Below are 7,467 nucleotides of genomic sequence, written 5' to 3' on the forward strand. Positions count from 1 at the left end.
CATACCACATTGCTGGACATCACTATGGTCACCTTTGAAGTGCTCCCCTTGGCCAAAAAATTGCTCTGAAGCATGGACTAGGTGCTGGCATCAGTGCATAGGTTCCCAAGGGGAGTACCTCGAAGGTGATCGTGGTGATATTCACCAAGTGGTATGTAGCACTTTTTCTAGAAGGAGTTCAGAAACTTAATTGTCTGACCTCGTATTATAAGAAAGAGACCCTTTTTTTGTATTTGTAGCTCGTTAAGCAGAGGCAGAAACAGACTAACTCAGGTCTGTCTATGCACCAGCAGGACAGTCAACCAGGAAGAGGACCTGAACTTGGAGACTCACAGAACTAGGACCCTCTGATCCAGCCCCTTGATTATGAACTCCTTTAATCTCATCTATTCTGTTTTTCAAGGTCTTGACAGAAAGGGACTCCTAGTTTGGGGCCTCATCCCAAGGCAGTCTCCCCTTCATGGTGCCTTTCCCTATTTATTTCTTCACTTTCTCCCTCGTTTCGTTTCCCTCCTCCTTAGCTGCCCTATTTCCATTCTTTGCCTCGCAGTGATGCCTAAAACCCTCCATGGAGAATTCCTTCACTCCACTGGTGGTGCTAAGGGCAGACAAGTTTCCAAGTTTGAGTCTATAGAATGTTTTTCCCTTGCCCTCATTCTAATGAGTCAGCCAAAAAACCCATTAATAGTGAGTGAAAAAGGAAAGCCCTGTGCTGTTTTTCTTTGCCTTAAGATGAAGGGAGGACAACAAACATTTATTGAGTCCATATGCTGAGCACTGGGATGTTTATCTAATTCCTATAACAATTTTATAAATTAAGTCCCACACTCTCAACACCTGCATACAAACACATCACACACACACACACACACACACACACACATATACATGCAAACACACCCAAAGCATGCACAACACACCTGAGGAATACACAGGTGAGGCTCCAACTCATATAATAGTGATGGAAGCATGGGCAGCACCTGTGGCTCAGTGGATAGGGTGCCAGCCCCATATGCCAAGGGTGGCGGGTTCAAAACTGGCCCTGACCAAACTGCAACAAAAAAAATAGATGGGTGTTGCGACAGGCACCTGAGGTCCCAGCTAATCAAGCGACTGAGGCAAGAGAATTGCCTAAGCCCAAGAGCTGGAGGTTGCTGTGAGCTGTCACGACACAGCACTCAATCGAGGGCGACAGGGTAAGACTCTGTCTCTAAAAAAAAAAAAATGATGGAAGCAGCAGCGGTGACCTATCAGTTGCTATGTCTGAGTGGTTGCTGTGTGTCACACAGAGCTCCAAGCTTCTCATTAATGCCAACTCTATTAATCACCAGAGCAATCCCACATAGTTGATACTATTGTGAGGCTCGTTTTATACAAGGGAAACTAAGGCAGGAAGGGGTCAAGGATCTCACAGGCAGTTAGCGGCACAGCCACAATTCAACCTCTAGCAGCTTAGAAGCCAGGAAACCTCCCCTGTGTCCTGTGCAACTCCTCAAATCAGAGTGTGAAGTTTGTAAAAAGTAATTTTGATTCAGCATCATTACAAATAAACTGAACGCTTGTCTTTTCCCAGCATTCGTGCTCGTACCAGCACGGGTTGTTTATGAAGAACAGAAAAGCACAGAACCTCCTCGCCATCCCGCACTTTCCTGCTTCAGCACCTTTGTGCTGCTGCTTTCTGTTCTTGGAACTCTTCTTCCCCCAAATACCTGTCTACCTAGTTCCCTCACCTGCAAGTCTTTGCTCAAATGTTACCTTCTTGGGGAAGACAGCCTGAACCCTCTATCTCAAATTGCAAGTTGACCCCCTCCCTACTCCCTGGTAATCCTGTTCCCGTCTATCCTCTCTATTTCTTTTTCAAATATCATGTATCTCCCTCTGGCATACTGTATAATTCATATATTTATTTATTATGTATTTATTGACTATCTCCTCTTGCTGGGTAAGCCAAGAGGGCAAGAATCTCTGGCTATTTTGTTCACTACTGTAGCCCAGCACCTAGAACAGAGGTACTCCATAAATACATGCAAAATAAGGGAGAATGATTATGAAGTCTAGAAGTAAATGCAAATATCAGGATTATGTGGGAAGACAGGTTAGAAAACTGCTAATGATGCTTCATTCAGCAAATGGCCTGATTTTGTGAGCCACAGACCAACTCGCATCTGCACCTGTCAGCCAGGTGCAGTCACCCTTCTCACTGCACTTCCTCTGCATAGCGCAGCCCCTCTTTTCAAGTTAGAGCAAAAATAAATAAATAAAATAAAATAAAGAACAACTCAATAACAAAAGAAATAAGGAAAAATAAAAGGAACTGTGTAAGCACACATAAACCCCTGTTGAAAGCTATTAAATTTAGATTCATGTGTGCACACACCTTTATCTCAGAGAATTCTTGGAGTTTCTCTCATGATCCATGCCTCGCCTGCATGTAGTCCTCACTGGGGCTGAGGCATCAACCCAAGACATTTCTCTACAGTTATCTGGATCTTGGAACTCTCTACCACAATTATTTGAAGCCATTTGCAGGTGCTAAAGGGGTTTGCCCAAGGACAAGAAGCACATGCAGATGTGGCGCCTGGAAAGGAAATGCTCTCTCAAGGTACACAGTAGGCAGTTTCCAGGGCTGTGCCACTGCATGCTGGTCGCACAACCATCACTCAGTGCTTCCACTGCAGGGGCCACCATACGCATGGGGCATGTCACTCAAGCCCACTGTTTCCTGCCACCAGAGTTACCGCACTAAACACAAATGTCACTTGCTCAGCACTCAGCCCCAGGGCTCTGCCCTGCCTCACTGGATAGTCCTCAAACTCTGCAGCCTGCCATGTGAGATGGTGTGAATGCCACTGTCACAGTGCTGTTCCCACTGCTTCTCTCACCTACCCTCCAGTCTGGGCACACAAAGCCCTCACAGTCTTCACACTCAGTTCAACAGTTTTTCTAACTCTGTCTCCCACTCTTCACTTTAAACTCTTAAGCTCTAAACCACCCATCACTTCCCTAACACTGTAACCTTCCAACCTCTACACCCAAATCTCTGCCCTTTGACCTCAAACCATCAAACAAAAAAGCTCTAAATGCCACCTTCTCCATGATGTATTTTCTGACTGCCTTAGCTCATTCTGGCAAACTTAGTAGCGTATAAATAATAGAAATTGTTGTAACCCAGCCCTCTTTCCCCTGCCCACTCCTGTTCCCCAGCCCTCACCTGTTCCCTCCACCACCACTCTTACCTATCCCCCCTCACCCCCCCCCAGCCCATTTCCCCCCTCCTCCTCCCTTCTCCCTCCAGAGTTGACTCCAGGAACAAGGCAAGTCCCTCCTCCCCCCAGGGTGGCTGAGAACGTGCTTCCCAGCCACGTTCCCAGGCACCCTTCTTCCCCCAGGGTTGCCAAGAACAAGCTTCAGGTACAAGGGAAAAAAGTCCCAAGTTTCACAAAACCCCCAAGTTCTCAGTAGATGAACAATGGTGGAAAACTCACTGAGACTTGATTAATTACTGTTGTATAACCATAACCATTGTGATATAAAATGTATCCATTGTCAACTGAAACTGCATTAATTATTGTTCCATTGCTATATCTATGACTACCTGAGTTGTAACCCCCCTTAACCAGCCATGTTTCACTTCTGTAATATGCTTACACAAAGCCTATAAAAGGTAACTCACCCTCACAGCTGGGCTCTGACTGTCTCTCAGAGCAGCAGCCCCTGCAGCAGGTAAAATAAATTACCAATTTAATTAACCTAAGTGGGGTCTGACTCTATTTTTCCAGGTCTCCTAAGTTATTTCAGAAATGTGTTCTGGAGGCTAAGAAATCCAGGACCAAGGTGCTACCAGATTCAGTATCTGGTGAGGGCCCACTTCCTAGATGGCTGCCTTTGTGCTGTAATAGTACATGGTAGAATCAGTGAGGGCCTCTCTAGGGACTCTCATTTAATGGCATTAATACCATGCATGAGGGCTCTGCTCATGATCTCATCACTTCCCCAAAGTCCCACCTCCAAATGCCATCACCTTTAGGGTCAGGATTTCAACATACAAATTTTAGGAAGAAAAAAAATTCAGACAGTAGCACTGGCCATGCCTCAGGACCTGACCTCTCCCTATTATTCTTCATCCTCATTTTCACAGCACTGAATTTACACTGCTCATGTGGCATATACAATAGGTGCCTTATGTATGTATGTGTCAATCTCCTGCTAACATGTCAGCTCCTGGAACATGAGGCTTATGTCTGGCCACTACATTGTACATGGTAAGCATCCAAGGTAATATGAATAAATGGAGTAATCATTCAATGAGTGGATTTATTCTATGCAACTACTGAGAACAAACTAAGACCAATCAATGCAAATTTCAGATGGGATATTTTAAAGATGTTATGTGAACAATAAGAATTTGAAGTAATCTCACAATGGGATAGAGCTGCATCTCAGATCCTAGTAGACATTCAGACAGTGAGAAGTCCAGTGCTTATATCACCAGTGCCTTACCATTTTGTGATAAGTTAGATGAGAACTGCAGACTTCCCTTCCAACTTTTTTGTGCTTTTTACTGATTGGCTACCACTATAGTATGATACAAATTCTTTTTACGTTGTCCTTTCCTATGAAATAGAATCAAAGCCACAATGCCAGGCTATTTTTAGATTTGGGTTCTTGGTCTTGCTCAGGCTGGTCTTGTGCTCCTGAGCTCAGGCAATCCACCCTCCTCAGCCTCCCAGAGCACTGGGATTATAGGTAAGAGCAACGTGTCTGTCCTCCTTAGATGGTTTTTGTTTAAAATATTTCAGAGTGTTTATCCTTCCTGCATTGAACCCTGCCTGATATACGTGGTGGGGCAGACATTCAACCAAAGCCTCAGTAGCCAATAACCAACAGAGATAAACAGTTCAAAGATAAGTAGGATCATTTGAGGAGAAAGTCAGCTTGCAAGGGAGTGTGGGAGGCTGGCCCTGTTCCTTCCTGTACCAAAAGAACTCATTGAAACTTTAGGCCAGAAGTATGATAACTTAAAGAGAAAGAGGAAGTGAAAGGAAAATTAGAGCAAGGAAACATAAAAGAAAACACTCATAAGGAAGAATCAGCAGAAAAATTATGCCAACATAAAAAACCAGTCCAGAGCAACACCCCAAGGGACCATGAGGTAGCTACTGCAGAGGATTCCACTTATAAAGAAATGTTATAAATGACAGAAGGAGAATTTAAAATATAGATGATGAAAACAATGAAGGAAATTACTGAGAAAGAGGAAAATAACTAAAAGGAAATCCAAAAATGGAATCAAATAAGAGATGAACGATATGAAGAATATAGAAAAGATACGGCAGAGCTGAAGGAATTGAAGGAGTCAATTAGGAAACTTAAAGATGCAATAGAAAGTATCAAGAACAGATTAGACCATGCAGAAGAAAGAATCTCAGAGGTAGAGGACAAAACTCTTGAGATAACTCAGATAGTTAAAGAGGCAGAAAAAGAGAGAGAGAGAGAGAGAAAGCAGAATGGTCACTAACAGAATTATGAGACTTTATGAAGCATTCAAACATACAAGTTATAGGTATCTCAGGAGAAGAAAAATGCCCCAGAGGAATGGAAGGCATACTAGAGAACATTGTACATGAAAATTTCCCAAATACCACCAAAGATTCTGACACACTCCTTTCAGAGGGATATCAGACCCCAGGTGGCTTCAACTCAAATAGATCTTCTCCAAGACACACAATGATGAGCCTGTCCAAAGTCAAGACAAAAGAAAAGATTCTGCAAGCTGCCAGGAGTAAGCGCCAATTGACCCACTGGGGCAAATCCATCAGGATGACTGCAGACTTCTCTAATAAAATTTTTCAAGCCAGAAGACAATAGTCATCTACCTTTAATCTACTTAAACAGAACAATTTCCAACCCACAATTCTATATCCTGCTAAGCTAAGCTTTAAAATTGACAGAGAAATCAAGTCATTAACTGATATGCAAACATCAAGGAAATGTGCCACAACAAAACCAGCTCTATGGGAAATATTTCAACCTTTTCTACACACTGACCATCACAATGGACCACCAGCAAAATAAGCAATCAGAAATTAAAGGACAGAACCTCACTTCCACAATGATGCAAAAGATAAAACTAAGCAATAGACTTTCACAAAATAAGATGAATAGAATACTACCACACTTATCAATTATCTCAATAAATGTTAATGGCTTGAATTCCCCACTGAAGAGGCATAGAGTGGCTGATTGGATTAAAAAACACAAGCCATCCATTTGCTGTCTGCAGGAAACACACCCAGCTTCAAAAGACAAATTAAAACTCAGAGTTAAGGGTTGGAACACAATTTTTCAGGCAAACAGAATTCAGAAGAAAAGAGGAGTTGCAATCTTATTTTCAGATACAAATGGATTTAAAGCAACTAAAGTCAAAAAAGACAAATATGGATACCTTATATTGGTCAAAGGAAAAGTACAACAAGAAGACATTTCAATTCTAAATATTTATGCACCCAACTTAAATGCTCCCAGATTCTTGAAACAGACCTTAATTACTCTGAGCAATATGATATCTTATAACACCATAACAGCAGGGGACTTTAACACTCCTCTTACAGAGTTGGACAGATCCTCTAAACAGAAATTAAACAAAGATATAAGGGACTTAAATAAGACCCTAGAACAGTGGTTCTTATCCTGTGGGCTGTGAGCCACAGGAACTATATGAAAAGGGCCATGGCATTAGGAAGGTTGAGAACCACTGCCCTAGAACAACTGTTACTTGATAGACATATAAAGAACACTCCATCCCAAAGATAGAGAATATACATTCTTCTCCTTGCCCATGGAACATTCTCCAAAATTGATCACATCTTAGGACACAAAACAAACCTCAACAGAATCAAGAGAACTGAACTTTTACTTTGTATCTTCTCAGACCACAAGGCACTAAAGGAGGAACTCAACTCCAACAAAAACGTTCAACCCCACACAAAGGCATGGAAATTAAACAACCTTATGCAGAATGACAGTACGGTGCAGGAAGAAATAAGAGAGGAAATCATTAACTTCCTTGAGCATAACAACAATGAAGACACAAGCTACCAAAACCTGAGGGATACAACAAAATCAGTCCTGAGAGGAGAATTTATTGCTTTAGATGCCTACATCTGAAAAAACAGAAAGAAAGTGCATCAACAAACTCACAAGCCATCTATGGAACTGGAAAAAGAAGAACAATCTAAGCCTAAACCCAGCACAAGAAAAGAAATATCCAAAATTAAGTCACAGACTAATGAAATTGAAAAAAAAAACATTCAGAAAATTAATGAAACATTAAGTTGCTTTTTTAAATAAATAAATAAATAGATAGACCTTTGGCCAGACTAATTGGAAATAGAAAAGCAAAATCTCTAGATTTAGGAACCTCAATCACAAATGAAAAAGGGGAAATAACAACAGATGCCACAGAGA

General features: G+C 42.0%; 1 protein-coding gene across 1 annotated transcript in view; it reads right to left on the reverse strand.

The window, feature by feature from the left end:
• RTN1 (reticulon 1) overlaps positions 1 to 7,467 on the reverse strand; it is a 278,817-nt gene that overhangs the window by 134,539 nt on the left and 136,811 nt on the right. The gene's annotated exons all lie outside the window — the stretch shown is intronic.

Source organism: Otolemur garnettii, unplaced genomic scaffold (assembly GCF_000181295.1).
Source record: "Otolemur garnettii isolate 467f Iridium unplaced genomic scaffold, OtoGar3 scaffold00081, whole genome shotgun sequence".
NCBI classification, from domain to species: domain Eukaryota; kingdom Metazoa; phylum Chordata; class Mammalia; order Primates; family Galagidae; genus Otolemur; species Otolemur garnettii.